Below are 20,567 nucleotides of genomic sequence, written 5' to 3'. Positions count from 1 at the left end.
GGTAAATCATAAAGCTGACAGCTGGCTGGCACACTGACTTCCTAAAGGAGAATGCTAACTGTATTCTCTTAGAGGCCAAAGGAAGAGAATTATAGAAGCTTTCAAGGAAATTGAGTAAGCACAGTACAAATTACGCAAAATAAGAAGAAAAACATTTCTTACCTAATTTTATTTCAGAAGACACTAAGAATGAACTGGTCTTCTAATCCTAAGGAGGTAGAAAATTATTTTCTCAAGGGTTGTCAGCAGAACTGTCTCTTCTCTAGTACCTTCAGCAAAGTTTTTTTTTTTTTTTCCAAAGTATGTAAAACGTACCTGAAAAATGATGGGACAAAGCTTTATCACTGCCACAATGGGATAGAGGGCATATTCACATTAGTTGCCCAGATTACTAGTTACAGTACTATCATTAAACCATGACATATGGGCTTGAGTCAGGAAGAAGAGATGTTGGAAATACACAAAGACATCCTGAAGATTACATACCTAAGAAAAGCTTATTAATAAAATAGTCCATAGATTGTAGCAACACAGGTAATAGGGGCACCTTGGAAAATGTATATTTAAAACATTCCTTCTATTTTCATTAAAAATTTATCACTCCTAAAGAAATGTATCATGAAGAGAGTAACATGCAGTTGCACCACATAAAACAAGCAATGTTATTCAATCCAAATACTTTTTTTCTTGTTTAGTTACTATTTGCTCCAAATTATTTATTAAAACCATCTTTTCCCCACTCTTCTGAGTGATCCTGTTAAAAACAGATTCCTTGGGGAGGCGCTTCCAAGATGGCCAAATAGGAACAGCTCCGGTCTACAGCTCCTAGTGAGATTGATGCATAAGACAGGTGATTTCGGCATTTCCAACTGAGGTACCTGGTTCACTTTATTGGGATTGGTTGGACAGTAGGTGCAGCCCATGGAGGGTGAGCCAAAGCAGGGTGGGGTGTCACCTCACCCAGGAAGTGCAAGGGGTCAGGGTATTTCCCTTTCCTAGCCAAGGGAAGCCATGAGTGTCTGTACCTGAAGGAATGGTACACTCATGTCCAAATACTGTGCTTTTCCCATGGTCTTCACAACTGGCAGACCAGGAGATTCCCTCCTGTGCCTGGCTAGGTGGGTCCCACAACCAAGAAGCCTTGCTTGCTGCTAGCGCAGCAGTCTGAGATTGACCTGGGATGCTAGAGCTTGGCAGTGGGAGCAATGTCGGCCATTGTTGAGGCTTCAGTAGGTTGTTCTATGCTCACAGTGTGAACAAAGCAGCCCAGAAGCTCGAACTATGTGGAGCCCACCACAGCTAAGCAAGGCCTACTGCCTCTCTAGATTCCACATCTGGGGGCAGGGAATACCTGAACAAAAGGCAACAGACAGCTTCTGCAAACTTAAACGTCCCTGCCTCACAGCTCTGAAGAGAACAGTGGTTCTCCCAGCATGGCATTTGAGCTCCAATAATGGAAAGACTGCCTCCTCAAGTGGGTCCCTGACCCCCGTGTAGCCTGACTGGGACATACCTCCCAGTAGGGGCTGACAGACACCTCACACAGGCGGGTGCCCATCTGGGATGAAGTTTCCAGAGGAAGGATCAGGCAGCAATATTTGCTGTTCTGCAGCCTCCACTGGTGATACACAGGCAAACAGGGCCTGGAGTGGACCTCCAGCAAACTCCAACAGATCTGCAGCTGAGGGGCCTGTTTGTTAGAAGGAAAACTAACAAACAGAAAGGAATACCATCAACATCAACGAAAAGGACATCCACACCAAAATCTCATCCATAGGTCACTAACATAAAAGACCAAAGGTTGATAAAACCACAAAGATGGGGAGAAATCAGAGCAGAAAGGCTGCAAATTCCAAAAGCCAGAATGCCTCTTCTCCTCCAAAGGAACACAACTCCTTACCAGCAAGGAAACAAAACTGGGGGGAGAATGAGTTTGATGAGCTGACAGAAGTAGGCTTCAGAAGGTCGGTAATAACAAATTTCTCTGAGCTAAAGGAGCATGTTCTATCACAAGGAAGATAAAAACCCTGAAAAAAGGTTAGACGAATGGCTAACTAGAATAACCAGTGTAGAGAAGAGCTTAAATGACCTGACAGAGTTGAAAACCACAGTATGAGAACTTCATGAAGCATACACAAGCTTCAATAGCCAATTTGATCAAGTGCAAGAAAGGTGATCAGTGATTGGAGACCAAATTAATGAAATAAAGTGAGAAGACAAGATTAGAGAAAAAAGAGTGAAAAGAAATGAACAAAGCCTCCAAGAAATATGGGACTATGTGAAAAGACCAAATCTACGTTTGACTGGTATACCTGAAAGAGACCGGGAGGATTGAAACAAATTAGAAAACACTCTTTGGGATATTATCTGGGAGATCTTCCCCAACCTAGCAAGGCAGGCCAACATTCAAATTCAGGAAATACAGAGAACACCACATAGATACTTCTTGAGAAGAGCAACCCCAAGACACATAATCGTTAGATTCACCAAGTTTGAAATGAAGGAAAAAATGTTAAGGACAGCTAGAGAGAAAGCTCGGGTTACCCACAAAGGTAAGTCTGTGAGACTAACAACGGATCTCTCTGCAGAAACCCTACAAGCCAGAAGAGAGTGGGGGCCAATATTCAACATGCTTAAAGAAAATAAATTTCAACCCAGAATTTCATATCCAGTCAAACTAAGCTTCATAAGGGAAGGAGAAATAAAATCCTTTACAGACAAGCAAATGTTGAGAGATTTTGTCACCACCAGGCCTGCGTTACAATAGCTCCTGAAGGAAGCACTAAACATGGAAAGGAACAACTGGTACCAGCCACTGCAAAAACATGCCAAATTGTAAAGACCATCAATGCTGTGAAGAAACTGCATCAATTAATGGGCAAAATAACTAGCTAGCATCATAATGACAGGATCAAATTTAAATATAACAATATAAAACTTAAATGTAAATGTGCTAAATGCCACAATTAAATGATTCAGACTGGAAAATTGGATAAAAAGTCAAGACCCATTGGTGTGCTGTATTCAGGAGATTCATTTCATGTGTAAAGACACACATAGGCTCAAGATAAAGGGATGGAGGAAGATCTACCAAGCAAATGAAAAGCAAAAAAAAAAAAAAAAAAAAAAAAAAAAAGCAGGGATTGCAATCCTGGTCTTTGATAGAACAGACTTTAAACTAAAACAAAGATCAAAAGAGACAAAGACGGCCATTACATAATGGTAAAGGGATCAATTCAACAAGAAGAGCTAACTATCCTATATATATATATATATTCTATATATATATATATATATATATATATATATCCTATATATATATATATATATCCTATATATATATATATATATGCACCCAATACAGGAGCACTCAGATTCATAAAACAAGTTCTTAGAGACCTACAAAAGGACGTAGACTCCCATATAATAATGGCAGACTTTAACACTCTGCTGTCAATATCAGACAGATCAATGAGACACAAAATTAACAAGGATATTCAGGACTTGAATTCAGCTCTGGACCAAGTAGGCCTAATAGATATCCACCCCAAATCAACAGAATATACATTCTTCTCAGTACCACATCACATTTACTCTAAAATTGATCACATAATTGGCAGTAAAACACACTTCAGCAAATGTAAAAGAACAGAAATCACAACAAACTATCTCTCATACCACAGTGTAATCAAATTAGAACTCAGGATTAAGAAAACCACAAAACTACATGGAAACTGAACAACTTGCTACTGAATGACTACTGGGTAAATAATGAAATGAAGGCAGAAATAAAGATGTTCTTTGAAACCAATGAGAAAAAAGTCATAATGTACCCAAATCCCAGGGACACATTTAAAGCAGTGTGTAGTGGGAAAAACAGCACTAAATGCCCACAAGATAAAGCAGGAAAGATCTAAAATCGACACCCTAACATCACAATTAAAAGAACTAAAGAAGCAAGAACAAATAAATTCGAAAGCTAGCAGAAGACAAGAAATAACTAAGATCAGAGCAGAACTGAAGGAGATAGAGACACAAAAAACCCTTCAAAAAATCAACGAATCTGGGAGCTGGTTTTTTGAAAGATCAACAAAATAGATAGACCACTAGCCAGACTAATAAAGAAGAAAAGAGAGAAGAATCAAATAGATGCAATAAAAAATGATAAAAGGGATATCACCACCAATACCACAGAAATATAAACTACCATCAGAGAATGCTATAAACACCTCTACATATATGAACTAGAAAATCCAGAAGAAATGGATAAATTCCTGGACACATACACCCTCTCAAGACTAAACCAGGAAGAAGCTCAATCTCTGAGTAGACCAATATCAAACAGGTTCTGAAATTGAGGCAATAATTAATAGGCTACTCCCCAAAAAAACTCCAGGACCAGACAGATTCACAGCTGAATTCTATCAGAGGTACAAAGAGGAGCTGGTACCATTCCTTCGAAGACTATTCCAATCAATAGAAAAAGAGGAAATCCTCCCTAATTCTTTTTTATGAAGCCAGCATCATCCTGATACCAAAGCCTGGCAGACACAACAATAAAAGAGAATTTTAGGCCAATATCCCTGATGAACATCAGTGCTAAAATCCTCAATAAAAAACCGGCAAATTGAATCCAACAGCACATCAAAAAGCTTATCCATCATCATCAAGTCACCTTCATCCCCGGAATGCAAGGCTGGTTCAACATATGCAAATCAATAAATATAATCCATCACATAAACAGAACCAATGACAAAAACCACATGATTATCTCAATAGATGCAGAAAAGGCCTTCAAAAAAATTCAACAGCCTTTCATGCTAAAAATTCTCAATAAACTAGGATTTGATGGAATGTATCTGAAAATAATAAGAGCTATTTATGACAAACCCAAAGCCAATATCATACTGAATGGCAAAAACTGGAAGCATTCCCTTTGAAAACCAGCACAAGACAAGGATGCCCTCTCTTACCACTCCTATTCAACATTGTATTGGAAGTTCTGGCCTGGGCAGCCAGGTAAGAGAAAGAAATAAAGAGAATTCAAGTAGGAAAAGAGGAAGTCAAATTGTCCCTGTTTGCAGATGACATGACTATATACATAGAAAACCCCACTGTCTCAGCCCAAAATCTCCTTAAGCTGATAAGCAACTTCAGCAAAGTCTCAGGATATAAAATCAACGTGCAAAAATCACAAGTATTCCTATTCAGCAAGAACAGAAAAACAGAGAGCCAAATCATGAGTGAAATTCCATTCACAATTACTACAAAGATAATAAAATACCCAGGAATCCCAGTTACAAGGGATGTGAAGGACTTCTTCAAGGAGAACTACAAACCACTGCTCAACAAAATAAAAGAGGACACAAACAAATGGAAGCATATTCCATGCTCATGGATAGGAAGAATCGTTTGTGAAAATGGCCTTACTGCCTAAGGTAATTTATAGATTCAATGCTATCCCCATCAAGCTACCAATGACTTTCTTCACAGAATTGGAAAAAACTACTTTAAAGTTCATATGGAATCAAAAAAGAGCCTGCATAGCCAAGACAATCCTAAGAAAAAAGAACAAAGCTGGAGGCATCATGCTACCTGACTACTACAAGGCTACAGTAACCAAAACAGCATGCTACTGGTACCAAAACAGATATATAGATCAATGGAACAGAACAGAGGCCTCAGAAATAACACCACACATCTACAACCATCTGATCTTTGACAAACCTCACAAAAACAAGCAATGGGGAAAGGATTCCCTTATTTAATAAATGGTGCTGGGAAAACTGGCTAGCCATATGCAGAAAACTGACACTGGATCCCTTCCTTACACCTGACACAAAAATTCATTTAAGATGGATTAAAGACTTAAATGTAAGACCTAAAATCATAAAAACCGCAGAAGAAAACCTAGGCAATACCATTCCCGATATAGGCATGGGCAAAGACTTCCTGACTAAAACACCAAAAGCAATGGCAACAAAAGCCAAAATTGACAAATGGGATCTAATTAAACTAAAGAGCTTCTGTGCAGCAAAAGAAACTATCATCAGAGTGAACAGGCAACCTATAGAATGGGAGAAATTATTTGCAATCTATCCATCTGACAAAGGGCTAATATTCAGAATCTACAAAGAACTTAAACAAATTTACAAACAAACAAACATCCCCATCAAAAAGTAGGCAAAGGATATGAACAGACACTTCTCAAAAGAAGACATTTATGCAGCCACAGACATATGAAAAAATGTTCATCGTCACTGGTCATCAGAGAAATGCATATCAAAAACCACAATAAGATACCATTTCACGCCAGTTAGAATGGCGATCATTAAAAAGTGAGGAAACAGCAGATACTGGAGAGGATGTGGAGAAATAGGAATGCTTTTACACTGTTGGTGGGAGTGTGAATTAGTTCAACCATTGTGGAAGACAGTGTGGTGATTCCTTAAGGATTTCGAACTAGAAATATCATTTGACCCAGTAAACTCATTACTCGGTATATACCCAAAGGATTATAAATTATGGTACTATAGAGACACACGCACACGTATGTTTATTCACAATATCAAAGACTTGGAACCAATCCATATGTCCATCAATAATAGACTGGATAAAGAAAATGTGGCACATATACAGCCATAAAAAGGATGAGTTCATGTCCTTTGTAGGGACATGAATGAAGGGAATAAAGCTGGAAACCATCCAGCTTCATTGTAGGGAATGAAGCTGGAAACCATCATTCTCAGCAAACTGTCAAAAAGACAGAAAACCAAACACTGCATATTGTCACTCAAAAGCGGGAGTTGAACAATGAGAACACATGGACACAGGAAAGGGAACTTCACACACCGGGGCCTGTTTGGGGGTGGAGGGCTGGGAGAGGGATAGAGTTAGGAGAAATACCTAATGTAAAGGACGAGTTGGTGTGTGCAGCAAACCAACATGGCATATGTATACCTATGTAACAAACCTGCACATTGTGCACATGTACCCTAGAACTTGAAGTATAACTAAAACAAACAACAACAAAAAACCAGAATCCTGGAAATCTTGTTACACATGGGTTCTGATTAAGTTGATTTGGGGTTGGGGCCTGAAATTTTGCATTTCTAACAAGGTCCCAGGTAAAGCCACTAATGGTGTGGGTCCATGGACCACCCTTTTACTAATAAGCTTCCACTAATCTATTTGTCTTTTCCTGCACCAGAGTCTACTATTGTTATTCTTGGCTATTGATATTTTGCCTTTCCATATAATTTTAGAATCTTTTGGCCGGGCGCGGTGGCTCAAGCCTGTAATCCCAGCACTTTGGGAGGCCGAGACGGGCGGATCACAAGGTCAGGAGATGGAGACCATCCTGGCTAACACGGTGAAACCCTGTCTCTACTAAAACATACAAAAAACTAGCCGGGCGATGTGGCGGGCGCCTGTAGTCCCAGCTACTCGGGAGGCTGAGGCAGAAGAATGGCATAAACCCGGGAGGCGGAGCTTGCAGTGAGCTGAGATCCGGCCACTGCACTGCAGCCTGGGCGACAGAGCGAGACTCCGTCTCAAAAAAACAAACAAACAAACAAAAAAATTTAGAATCTTTTTTCAAGTGTTTGACCCTCCTCACCAAAACACGGACAGTTAGGAATTTGATAGAGAATGCTTTGAATCTTTATCAAAGTTGGGCAAGTGTATAGCATTGAGTTTTTCTAAGTCACGTGTATTGTATATAATTTCACTTACTGAGGTCTTAATATTACAAAATAATGCTCTATTATTTTCCCCATGGGAGTTTTGTACATCTCTTGTTATATTTATTTCCTGGCACTCCATATTTTGATTATAGCTCTTTGCAAAAACTTTTCCCTTTTTTGTATATATGTATTATGTGTGTAATTTTGGTAGGTTGATGTGTTCATCCAGGAAATTTGATAACTCTTATTTTTTCCTGTAGTTTTACATCATGCACAAATAATGAGCTTTATTTCTTTATTTCCAAAATCTATACTTATCTTGTCTCACTATAAAAAAGAAAAGCAAAAAAGGTCAAAGAGCAAATGGATGAAATAATAGAAATATATGGCTATTTTGTTATCTATGATCAGCCAACATGATCTCTCGGTTAGGTTAGATTGTCTAGGAAATGGATATGAGGTGGACTCCAATGATGTCTTTTTTGGTGTTTTTGAGACAGTCTCACTCTGTCGCCCAGGTTGGAGTGGAGTGGTGTGATCTTGGCTCACTGCAACCTCTGCCTCCTGGTTCAAGCAATTCTCCTGCTTCAGCCTCCCCAATAGAGTAACTGGGACTACAGGCATGCACCACCACACCTGGCTAATTTTTGTATTTTTAATAGAGACGGGTTTTGCAATGTTGGCCAGGCTGGTCTCAAAGTCCCGACCTCAAGTGATCTGCCCGTCTCAGCCTTCCAAAGTGCTGGGATTACAGGCGTGAGACATATCACCCAGCCTCCAATGGTTTCTTATAGCATTTATTAATTGTCCTCATATTGCCTTTCTCTGGTGTCTGGTATACAAATCCTTAAATATTACTAACATCCATTATCCCAAGTCAAATTCTAGTTGATATTTAATTAGAAACAGACATAAACACTCATGGACAACTGCCACACTGAGAGGTAATTGAAAAACAAAAGGAAACAGTGGCATTATAATGAGGAAAATGGTTCCATTCAATCTAAGAACTAAGGTGAGGATGCCAATGTGAGGAAGCCGTTACTGAGATACTGCAAATCAACTATACCCCATAGCTGAAATCACAAGGTTTCTTGTAAAATCAATACATAACTGAAATTGCTTTCTTGATGACAATGTCAGCCTGCTTTAGAGCAAACTGTGCTTCTTCATGGCTTTCAGTCAATTATTTGACAAAGGAAGCAATTAGACTTACAATTCCACACATTGTCAATGTTGGTAACATTGGTTATCTAAGGAAAGGCAAATGTGTGTGATGGTGGGATAAAGGAATGCATAAAGAGAAAAAAGTAGTAACTAAAATAATAATAACCATAATAATAAAAACAGTTTCTTTAAAAAACATTTCCATAATCTACTGCAAATAGCAATTATGAAAAAGGACAGTAATGTAGAAAATGTTTAAAAGAAGACAAAAACGGCCGGGCGCGGTGGCTCACGCCTGTAATCCCAGCACTTTGGGAGGCCGAGACGGGCGGATCACGAGGTCAGGAGATCGAGACCATCCTGGCTAACACGGTGAAACCCTGTCTCTACTAAAAAATACAAAAAACTAGCCGGGCGAGGTGGCGGGCGCCTGTAGTCCCAGCTACTCGGGAGGCTGAGGCAGGAGAATGGCGTGAACCCGGGAGGCGGAGCTTGCAGTGAGCTGAGATCCGGCCACCGCACTCCAGCCTGGGTGACAGAGCGAGACTTCGTCTCAAAAAAAAAAAAAAAAAAAAGAAGACAAAAACAGGACTAAAAAGCAAGTACACATTACATTAAAACTATTTAAAATTATGTGAACAAAATTTCTGGTTAGGAAGCTCAAGCAGCATACATTTTCCTTCTGTCCCTCCAGATATCCCTTAAAAAGGTAATGAAGTTATATTATGGAGAGGAGAAATATAAACCCACAAAAATGAAGAGAGAGAGTCATCACCACAAATTTAACCCAAACAGATGAAAGAGAATTCACAGAAGAAATATAATAGAAAAAGCCAAACTCTAAAATATGTGCAAAGAGGGCTGTAATTAAAAGAATGACCTGATATCCATGGCAGAGTGTGGAGTAAAAAGTGAGACTAAAAAACACAATCAATTGAAGGTTTGCTCTAGAAACAATGAATCTCCCTTCCTTATCTTTTAGTGTAAGCCACCACTTTGTATTTTCTTTGTCTTTAATTAAAGATCCAACTGTGGGTAAAGGGAAATAAATGAAAGAAGTGATGTGCTTCAAGACATGAATTAAATGTCTACAAAACTCTGAAAGTAAGCATGGGCATGGGTACTCCCCAAAAAAGCCTGCCTCATTCTGGCCTTTAGCATACTGATCATTCCCAATCTATTCATTCTAAAGCAAAGTATAGCAGTAAAATCAGTGTTATCCAAATACATTCTATGTAGTTTTATATTTTCTTTTTTCTAATATGAATGCATAGTGGACTACTTGACATTAGAAGAAAAAATGGTTTTTCACATTAGAGACTGTATTAGTGCATTTTCACACTGCTATGAAGAAATACCTGAGACTGGGTAATTTATAAAGAAAAATAGGTTTAATGGACTCACAGTTCCACATGGCTGGGGAGGCCTCACAACCATGGTGGAAGATAGAGGAACAAAGGCATGTATTACATGGTCGTAGGCAAGAGAGCTTGTGCAATGAAACTCCCATTTATAAAACCATCAGATCTCATGAGACTTATTTAGTATCATGAGAACAGCATGGAAAAGACCCACCCCACCTCCTTGATTCCATTACCTCCCACTGGGTCCCTCCCATGACACGTGGGAATTATGGCAGCTATAATTCAAGATGAGATTTGGGTGGGGACACAGCCAAGACATACCATTCTGCCCCGGCCCCTGCCAAATCTCATGTCTTCACATTTCAAAACCAATCGGGCCTCTCAACAGTCCCCCAAAATCTTAACTCATTTCAGCATTAACTCAAAAATATACAGTCCAAAGTTTCATCTGAGATAAGACAAATCCCTTCCACCTATGAGTCTATAAAATCAAAAGCAAGTTAGTTACTTCCTAGATACAGTAGGGATACAGGCATTGGGTAAATACACCCATTCCAAATGGGAGAAATTGGCCATGTAACAATGGGGTTACAGGCCCCACGCAAGTCCAAAATCCGGCAGGGCAGGCAGATCTTAAAGCTACAAAATAGGTGATTTCCACAGTGCATGCTGCTCTCATTGGGCATTTTTTCCTCGTCTGGGGGCAAGCTCTATCATGGGAAAGGTGATGTCTCTCGAGGAAAGGCTATAAATCCTGGGATATGAGGGTTGGGTGAAACAACCAAGACTGCTGCCTTCCATATTGGGACCAGGAATAACTCTGACTTCTGAGCTCTCATAACCCCAGGATCCTCCAGAAAAGTTGCAGCGTGATGAGGGAAAATCTTGCTGAAGCTGTACATTGGAATGGGTTTACAGTCATCGTAATGGAAGCAAAATACAGGGAGGAAAAACAGTTCTTTGCATCCCTGCTTATTGCACCTGACAACTAGTTGCAGATGATTTTGTTTACCTAACAAAACTTGTGATGTAAATGAAAAAGCATCTGTTTTCCTAGACTCATTGGTTACAAATATGCTTCATCTAAGAGCTATCTGTAACCTGGACAATGTTTCAATTTCCACCCATCAGTTGTGAACCACTCATGATTCAGCTGAATAAGTGTATAGATGAGAAGCAAATATTTGATTTTATTGAATCAAATAATACTTTCAGAAAAGTCATACTTTCAGAAAAACAAGCGGGATGTGCATTTAATATACTTTGGAAGCTTCAAAAGCAGAATATCAGCCATTAAAAAATGTTATGTCCTCAATTTCTTACTCTTCATAATTTAGCTACAAATAAATTCAAATTAATGAATGACAATACACTGGTGAATGTGTTATACATCACACAACAATTTGCTGGTGAAGCCCATGATCCGCTAATTGAAGCACTAGTTACAGAATCATGGAGAAGGCTAGAATGGTTTGATATTAAACTGCTGTCAGAATTTTCCTCTTGCTTAGCAGATCGGTGTTTGTATTTTAGTCCATTAATAGGAAAAATAACTGATATTGTTCATAGGAACTTGGAAACCACACAGGACTTAAGTTCCTTGTCTGTCTTGATGGTCAACATGTCTTCTTTCATATCACAACATTTTCAAGAACAATTGGTGAACAAAACAGAACTTGTTTTTAACACCACAGATTCTTCTGAGGTCAACGTTGCAAAAAGAATGGCACAGTTTCTTCAAAACGTTAGATACCATTATCAACCACTATTAGAAAGCTTTGTAAAATTGTTTGTAGAATCGGGACCCATTGCAGGAACTTCTGAAGAAAAGAAACAACTTAAATCAACTATGTTATTGATATCAGAGGAGCCAACCAGCGAGCAAGCCCTGGTAGTGTTGGGAGCAATGGAAGATATGGAAAGCAGAAATTCATGTCTGATTAAAAGAGTTGCTTCAGTTCAGCACAAACATTTGGATAACTATAAACCACTAGAGTTGTTGAAGATAACTCAAGCATTGACTTTTCTGCGTTTCCAAAGTAAGGAGTTTTTTTGTGAAACTTGGAGAATTACTGCTTAATTATTTGAAAATTAGTTTCGTACCAACTGAGATGTCCATTCTGGTCTCTGCTATTTCCCTGCTCCCTTTTTCTCACTGGGACGAAGTGGAAATATCCCAAATTGAAGCAGTTTTACCACAGTGTGACCTAAATAAATCCATCCTTTTAGAATCCTTAATATTACTCTTCCATTCAGCATTTTTAACTATGATCCACCTCAAAGGGATGAATTTTTTGGAACTTGCATGCAACATCTTAATTCTTACTTAGGTATATTGGATCCTCTTATGTTAGTGTTTCTTGGTTTCTCTTTGGCCACACTTGAATATTTTCCTGAAGATCTGATAAAGGTAATTTTAACATCAGATTCTTAGCTAGACTGGATTCTCAACTTGAAATTTTATCTTCATCTATAAATGCAAGAGTCCAGTTTCGTCTTATGGAGTTAAATAGATCAGTCTGCTTGGAATGCCCTGAGTTTTAGATTCCATGGTCTCATGACTGCTTCTGTCAGCAACATAATAAAGGTATTGGTGGCATGAATGTAGCATAACAGCAGATTTATAAAATGTTAGCAGAGGTACTAGGAGGAATCAATTGTGGAGAAGTCTCGGTTCTTACGCCTTATTACCACACAGTAGATTTTGAGTGTATCTTGGATAAAAGAAAAAAATCTCTTCCTTATGGAAGCCATAATATAACATTGGGACAACTACTAGAAATGGCTTGGGAATCAAATACTGAAATAGTTGAATCAAGGCTGCCACCAGGAGCTGAAAGGATTGCTTTGGAATTTTTGGATTCAAAAGCATTTTGTAGAAACATCCCTCACATAAAAGGAAAATCTGCTATGAAAAGACAACATTTGGAAATTTTGGGCTATCATTTGATTCAGATTTCTCAGTTTGAATGGAACTCTATGGCACTGTCAACAAAGGATGCTTGGAGGGACTACCTGAGAGAACATGCATTTGGAGAAGTCAAATCATGATTGTAGTTTTTATTTAAAATGAGTGTTATCATGTGTCACATTTGGACTTATTTTAATTAAGTGGCCTGACTCAAATAAAAAATAATAGGTACAAAAAAAAAGCTCCAAAATAATCTTCTTTGGCTCCATATCTCACATTCAGGGCATGCTGATGTAAGAGGTGGGCTCCCACAACCTTGGGCAGCTCCATCTCTGTGGCTTTTCAGGGTATAGTCCCCCTCCTGGCTGCTTTCAGAGGCTGGCATTGAGTGTCTGTGGCTTTTTCAGATGCAAGGTGCAAGCTGTTGGTGGATCTACCATTCTGGGGTCTGGAGAATGGTGGCTGTCTTCTCACAGTTCCACTAGGGAGTCCCCTAGTGGGGACTCTGTGTGGGAGCTCCCACTCTACATTTCCCTTCTGCACTGCCTCGGCAGAGGTTTTCCATGAGGGTTCCGCCCCTGCAGCACACTTCTGCTTGGACTTCCATTTATTTCCATATATACTCTGAATTCTAGGCAGAGGTTCTCAAAGCTCAGTTCTTTACTTTTGTGCACCCACAGGCCCAAAACCATGTGTCAGCTGTCAAGGCTTGGGGCTTGCACCCTCTGAAGCAATGGCCTGAGCTGTATGTTGCCCCCCTTTAGCCACAGCAAGCACACAGGGCACCAAGTCCCTAGACTGCACACAGCAGCAAAGCCCTGGGCCAAGAACACGAAACCATTTTTTTCTCCTAGGCTTCCCTGATTGTGATGGGAGGGGCTGCTGTGAAGACCTTTCACATGCCCTGGAGACATTTTCCCCATTATCTTGTTGATTAACATTTAGCTCCTTGTTACTTATGCAAATTTCTGCAGCTGCTTGAATTTCTCCTTAGAAAATGGTTTTTTTTTTCTATCGCATCATCAGGCTACAAACTGTCATACTCTGCTTCCCTTTTAAAAAATAAGTTCCAATTCCAAACCATCTTTTTGTGACTATATAAAACTGAGTGCTTTTAAGGGCATCCAGGTCACATCCTGAATGCTTTGCTGCCTAGAAATTTCTTCTACTAGATGCTCTAAATCATCTCTCTCAAGTTCAAAGTTCAACAAATCTCCAGGGTAGGGGCAAAATGCCACCAATCTCTTTGCTAAAGTTTAACAAGAGTTATCTTTGCTCTAGTTCCCAACAAGTTCCTCATCTCCATCTGAGCCCACCTCAGCCTGGACTTTATTGTCAGATGTATAGTTTGCAAATATTTTTTCCCATTCTGTAGATTGTCTTTTTACTCTGTTGATGGTTTCTTTTGCTGTGCAGAAGCTCTTAAGTTTAATTAGGTACTATTTGTCAATTTTTGCTTTTCTTTTGCAATTGCTTTTGGTTGTCACAAAATCTTTGCCAGTTCCTATGACCAGAACTGTATTTTCTAGGTTGTCTCCCAGGGATTTTATAGTTTTGGGCTTTACATTTAAGTCTTTAATCCATTTTAGTCGATTTTTGTACAGCATCTAGGTAAGGGGTCCATCTTCAAACTTCTGCATGTGGCTAGCCAGTTATCGCAGCACCATTTATTGAATAGAGGTCATTTCCCCATTGCTTGTTTTTGTCAACTTTGACAAAGATCAGATGGTTGTAGGTGTGTGACCTTATTTCTGGGCTCTCTATCCTTTCCCATTGGTCTATGTGTCTGTTTTTATACTGTAACATGATGTTTTGGTTACTGTAGTCCCGTAGTTGTTTAAAATGAACTAACTTGATACCTCTGGCTTTGTTATTTCTGCTAAGGATTGCCTTGGCTATTTGGGCTTCTTTTGTTCCACAGGAATTTTAAAATAGTTTTTCTCTAGTCTCTGAAGAATGTCATTGGTAGTTTGATAGGAACAGCATTAAATCTGTAAATTGTTTTGGGCAGTATGGCCATTTTAATGATATTGATCAATCCATGAGCATGGAATGTTTTTCCATTTGTTTGTGTTATCTCTGATTTCTTTCATCAGTGTTTTGTAATTGTCATTGTAGAGATCTTTCACCTTCCCGGTTAGTTGTATTCCTAGGTATTTTATTCTTTTTGTGGCAATTGTGAATGGGATTTTGTTCCTGATTTGGCACCATGCTTGGTTGTTGTTGGTGTATAGGAATGCTAGTAATTTTTATATGTTGATTTTGTATCCTGAAACTTTGCTGAAATTTTTTTTGTCATCCAAAGGAGCATTTAGGCTGAGACTATGTGGTTTTCTACATATAAAATCATGTCATCTGCAAACAGGGATAGTAAGACTTCCTCTCTTCCTATTTGGATGCTGTTTCTTTCTTTCACTTGCCTTATTGCTCTGACCAGGACTTCCAATACTATGTTGAACAGGAGTGGTGAGAGAGGGCATCCTTTTCTTGTGCCAGTTTTTAAGGGGAATGCTCCCAGCTCTTGGCCATTCAGTATGATGTAGGCTGAGAATACACATTTTTTGGCAAACATCAAGAACATTATCCAAAATAGACCACGGACCTAGGTCATAAACAAATCTCAATAAATTTTAAAGGAATAAAATCATAAGACATATGTTTTATGAGCACAACTGAATTAAATTAGAAATCAATAGCAGAAAGAAATCTGGGAATACCCTCAATATTTGGAAGTTAAAGAACATACTCCTAAATAACCAATGCACCAAAAAAAGTGACAGCAATATTAGAAAATATATTTTACTGAACGAAAGAAAAAACAGAATATTACACACTTCATTGATACATAAAAGTGTTTGAAAGTAATTAATAGCTCTTTCAGGAAACAAAGGAAAGAAACCTTTCCAACACATTCTACAATGACAGTATTACCCCGATATCCAAGACAAACCCATCCCATTCTGTATACAGTCATGTGTCACTTAAAGATGGTGATACATTCTGAGAAGTGCATCATTAGGCAATTTTTTCATTGCGTGAACATTACAGTGTACTTACACAAACCTCGATGGTAGAGCTTACTATATACCTAGGCTATATGCTATTGCTTATAGCTCCTGGGCTACAAACTGGTACAGCATGTGACTGTACTAAATATTGCAGGCAATTGTAACACATGGTAAATATCTGTGTATCTAAACACAGAAAAGGTATGGTAAAAATATAGTATAAAAAACAGAAAAATACGGTACACCAGTATATGGCACTTATCATTCACGGAGCTTACAGGACTGGAAGCTGCTTTGGGTGAGTCAGTGAATGCTGAGTGAATGTGAAGACCTAGGACATTATTGAACACTACTGTAGACTTTATTAAGCACCGTACACTTAGGCTACACTATATTTGTAAAAAGTATTTTTCTTTTGTCAATAATAAATTAATCTTAGCTTACTGTAACTTTTTTACTCTATAAACTTATTGTTTTACTTTTGTGTAATAACACTTAGAATAAAACACATTGTATACAATATTTACCTTTATATCCTTATTCTATAAGTTTTCAAAAATATTTTAAGACGGCCGGGCGCGGTGGCTCAAGCCTGTAATCCCAGCACTTTGGGAGGCCGAGACGGGCAGATCACGAGGTCAGGAGATCGAGACCATCCTGGCTAACACGGTGAAACCCCGTCTCTACTACAAAATACAAACAAAAGTAGCCGGGTGAGGTAGCGGGCGCCTGTAGTCCCAGCTACTCGGGAGGCTGAGGCAGGAGAATGGCGTAAACCTGGGAGGCGGAGCTTGCAGTGAGCTGAGATCCGGCCACTGCACCCCAGCCTGGGCGGCAGAGCAAGACTCCATCTCAAAAAAAAAAAAATATATATATATATATATATATATTTTAAGACTTTTTTTAAATGTTTTAAACTATTTTAGTTTAAAAATAAGAAACAAACACACACATTAGCCTAGGCCCACACAGGGTCAGGATGATCAATATCACGGACTTCCACCTCCATATTTTGTCTCCCTGGAAGGTTTTCATGGGCAACTACAAGCATAGAGCAGTATAACGATGCTTTTCTCTGGAATATCCTATAACAATGCTTTTTTCTGGAATATTACCTGAAGGACTTGCTTGAAGCTGTTTTACAGTGAAGCTGTTAACTGTTTTATAGTTAACAGCTTTTTTAAAAAGTAGAAGAATATGCTAAAATAATAATGAAATATATGTAAATACATAAACCAGTAACACGGTCATTTATTATCATTATCAACTATTAGGCATTGTATGCATTGTACATAATTATGTTATATTTTTATAAAACTGGTAGGTTTGTGTATACTAGCATCATCACAAACATGAGTAATGAATTACACTACATATGACAGCTATAGCATTACTGGGCAAAAGGAATTTTTCAGATCCATTATAATCATATGGGACCACTATCATATTTGTTGTCTTTAGTTGACCAAAATGTCGTTATGCAGTACATGACTGTATACCATGTATACCATTTCTTTATTTGCTGACAGACGTTTAGGTTTATATTATATCTTGGCTATTGTGAATAGTGCTGCAATAAACATGGGGGTAAAGATATTTCATCAATATACTGATTTCCTTTCCTTTAGATGAATACTCAGTAGTGGGACAGCTGGATCATATGGTAGTTCTATTTTCAGTTTTACTTTTTAGAAAGCTGAATACTGTTTTATATCATGATTATACTAATTTATATTCCCACCAACAGTATGTAAGAGTTCCCTTTTCTGTGCATCCTTGATAGCATTTGGTATTTTTTGTCTTTTTAGTAATAGCCATTCTAACTGGAATTAGAGGATACCTCATTGTGATTTTGATTTGCATTTCCCTGATGACTAGTGGTGTTGAGCATGTTTTCATATATTTATTGGGCATTTGTATGACTTCTTTTGAGAAATGCCTATTCAGATCCTGTGCCTATTTTAAAATCTGATTTTTTTTTTCTTTTTTTTGCTGTGGAGTTTCTTGTATTTCAACTGATTTTTGATGAGGGTTCCATGAAAAGTTAACGGGGAAAATATTAGTCTTCTAAAAAACGTTGCCAAGACACTAAATATCAACATACAAGAATTATACTTGGACTCTTTCCTCACAAGATATAAAAAAAGTTAACTCAAAATTGATTGAAAACTTAACTGTAAGAACTAAAATAAAAAAATTCTTAGAACAAATCATAGGTGGAAATCTTGACACTGGAGTAGGCAATGGTTTCTTAATGTAATACCAAAAGCAGAATCAACAAAAATTGGACTGCATTAAAATTCAAAACTGCTGTTTTTCAAAGATTATCCATAAAGTGAAAAGACAACCTATGGAATGGGAGAAAATATATGCAAATCATGTATACCAGAATACATAAAGAACTAGTACAAAATCTTCACAGCATTCTCCACCCCAGTAAGACTGCAGGAGGCAATGGAATGCCACAGAGGTTTTGGAGCTCAGAGGAATGTAATCCGATTTAGGTTTTAGCAAGTTTACCATGAAACTCTAAATTAAGATCAATACTGTCATGTATTGTCTCCCCCCGCCACCAAAAAAGGGGGGAACTAGTACAACTCAACAATACAAAGATAAATAACTCAATTTTAAAATGGCCAAGAATTGAATACATGTTTCTCCAAAGAAGACATACAAATGGCCAATAAGTACATGAAATAATGTTTAACATCATTAGAGAAATGCAAATTGAGACCACATGAGATATCAGCTGGGTTTTTTTTAATAGGAATTGCATTAAATCTGTATATTAATGTGGGGAAGTATTGCCACTTCACAGCTCACTGGAATGTCTATAATCAAAAGACAAAAATAACAAGTGATGGGAGAATGTGGAGAAATTGGAACTCTCATACACAGCTGATGGAATTATAAATGTTTCCTCCCTACCCCATCAGTGGGGATATTTCCTTAATAGCATATTATATTCCTTATATTTCCTTATATAGTTCTTTATATATATTCCTTGTATTTCCTTATTATATTTATATTTCCTTATATATTATATTCTTTATATTTCCTTATACATTTCCTATATATATATTTCTTATATTTCCTTAATACCTTAATGTATTTTATAATCATTTTTGTCCTCTCTTTCACTAAACTGAAAACACATAAAGAGAAGGATTATGTCTCTTTCTCTTTCCAATATATATTTAGTATTACCACTATAACTTGATTATGCCTCTGTTACAGCACTGGTCACTCTGTGCTGTCTGCTATCACTGATTCGCTTACCTCTCTGTGTTAGTCTGCTTACATTTCTTTTCTTTTCTTTTTTTTTTTTTGAGACGAAGTCTAGCTCTGTTGCCCAGGCTGGAGTGCAATGGCTCGATCTTGGCTCACTGCAACCTCCGCCTCCTGGGTTCAAGCGATTCTTCTGCCTCAGCCTCCCAAGTGGCTGGGACTACAGGCACACACCACTATGCCTGGCTAACTTTTTGTATTTTTAGTAGAGACAGGGTTTCACCATGTTGACCAGGCTGGTCTCGAACTCCTGACCTCGTGATCCACCCGCCTCAGTCTCCCAAAGTGCTGGGATTACAGGCGTGAGCCACCATGCCTGGCCTGTCTGCTTACATTTCTATAAAGCAATACTTGAGGTTATTTGGACAACTCAGCCATTCCAGTCTGTGGGCTTAGGAGAGTCCAAACCACCTGGGAGTGGAAGTAGTACCACAGCACAGCATAGCTACTCTACAAAGCGTGACCAGATTGCTTCCTTAAGTGGGTCCCCAACCTGTTCCTCCTCACTGGGTGGGACTTCCCAACTGGGGGCCTCCAATCACTCCCACTGACATTCTCTAGCCCACAGAGGTTTGAAAACTTCCTGGGAAAGAGTTCCCAGAAGGAGGGGTGGGCCACCATCTTTGCTGTTTCAGCAACTTAGGTGTTCCAGCAACTTAGCTGTTCCAGCCTCTAGGCTTTGGAAAGCCCAACCTGATGCGGGGGCAGAAAGAGTACCCCAGCACAGCATGGCTGCTCTACTAAAGTGGAGGTAGGCTGCTTCTTCAAGCAGATCCCCATGATCCTGTTCCTCCTGGCTGGATGACATCTCCCAACTGGGGTCTCCAATTACCTCTTACATGTGCATTTGGGCCGGTAACAGGTCTGTACCCCTTGGGACAAAGCTCCCAGAGGTAGGGGCAGGTTGCCATCTTTACTGTTTTACAGCCTTCACTGGTGATACCTCCAGATACTGGAAAAATCTGAGGCAACTAGGGACTGGAGCAGATGCCCAACAAACTGCAGCAGCCCTGTGGAAAAGTGGCCAGACTGTTAAAAAAGAAAACAACAACAAAAAAAACCCCAAACCCCATCCAAAGGTCAGCAACCTTAAAGATTAAAGGTAGATAAAGCCCACAAAGATGAGAATCAGTGCAAGAATGCC

The 20,567-nt window shown here is 38.8% G+C and overlaps 1 protein-coding gene and 1 pseudogene across 4 annotated transcripts in view; one reads left to right on the top strand and one right to left on the bottom strand.

Moving 5' to 3' along the window:
• KIAA0825 (KIAA0825 ortholog) overlaps positions 1-20,567 on the bottom strand; it is a 475,219-nt gene that overhangs the window by 437,510 nt on the left and 17,142 nt on the right. For all 4 annotated transcript variants that reach the window (XM_050794274.1, XM_050794276.1, XM_050794275.1 and 1 more), the window contains exon 2: positions 163-315. The gene's annotated coding sequence lies outside the window, so the exon portion shown is untranslated. The remainder of the gene's footprint in view (positions 1-162; positions 316-20,567) is intronic.
• Positions 10,799-13,267, top strand: LOC126956146 (FAST kinase domain-containing protein 1, mitochondrial-like; annotated as a pseudogene).

This window comes from Macaca thibetana, chromosome 6 (genome assembly GCF_024542745.1).
Source record: "Macaca thibetana thibetana isolate TM-01 chromosome 6, ASM2454274v1, whole genome shotgun sequence".
NCBI lineage: Eukaryota > Metazoa > Chordata > Mammalia > Primates > Cercopithecidae > Macaca > Macaca thibetana.
This window is presented reverse-complemented; position numbering and strand designations above follow the sequence as displayed.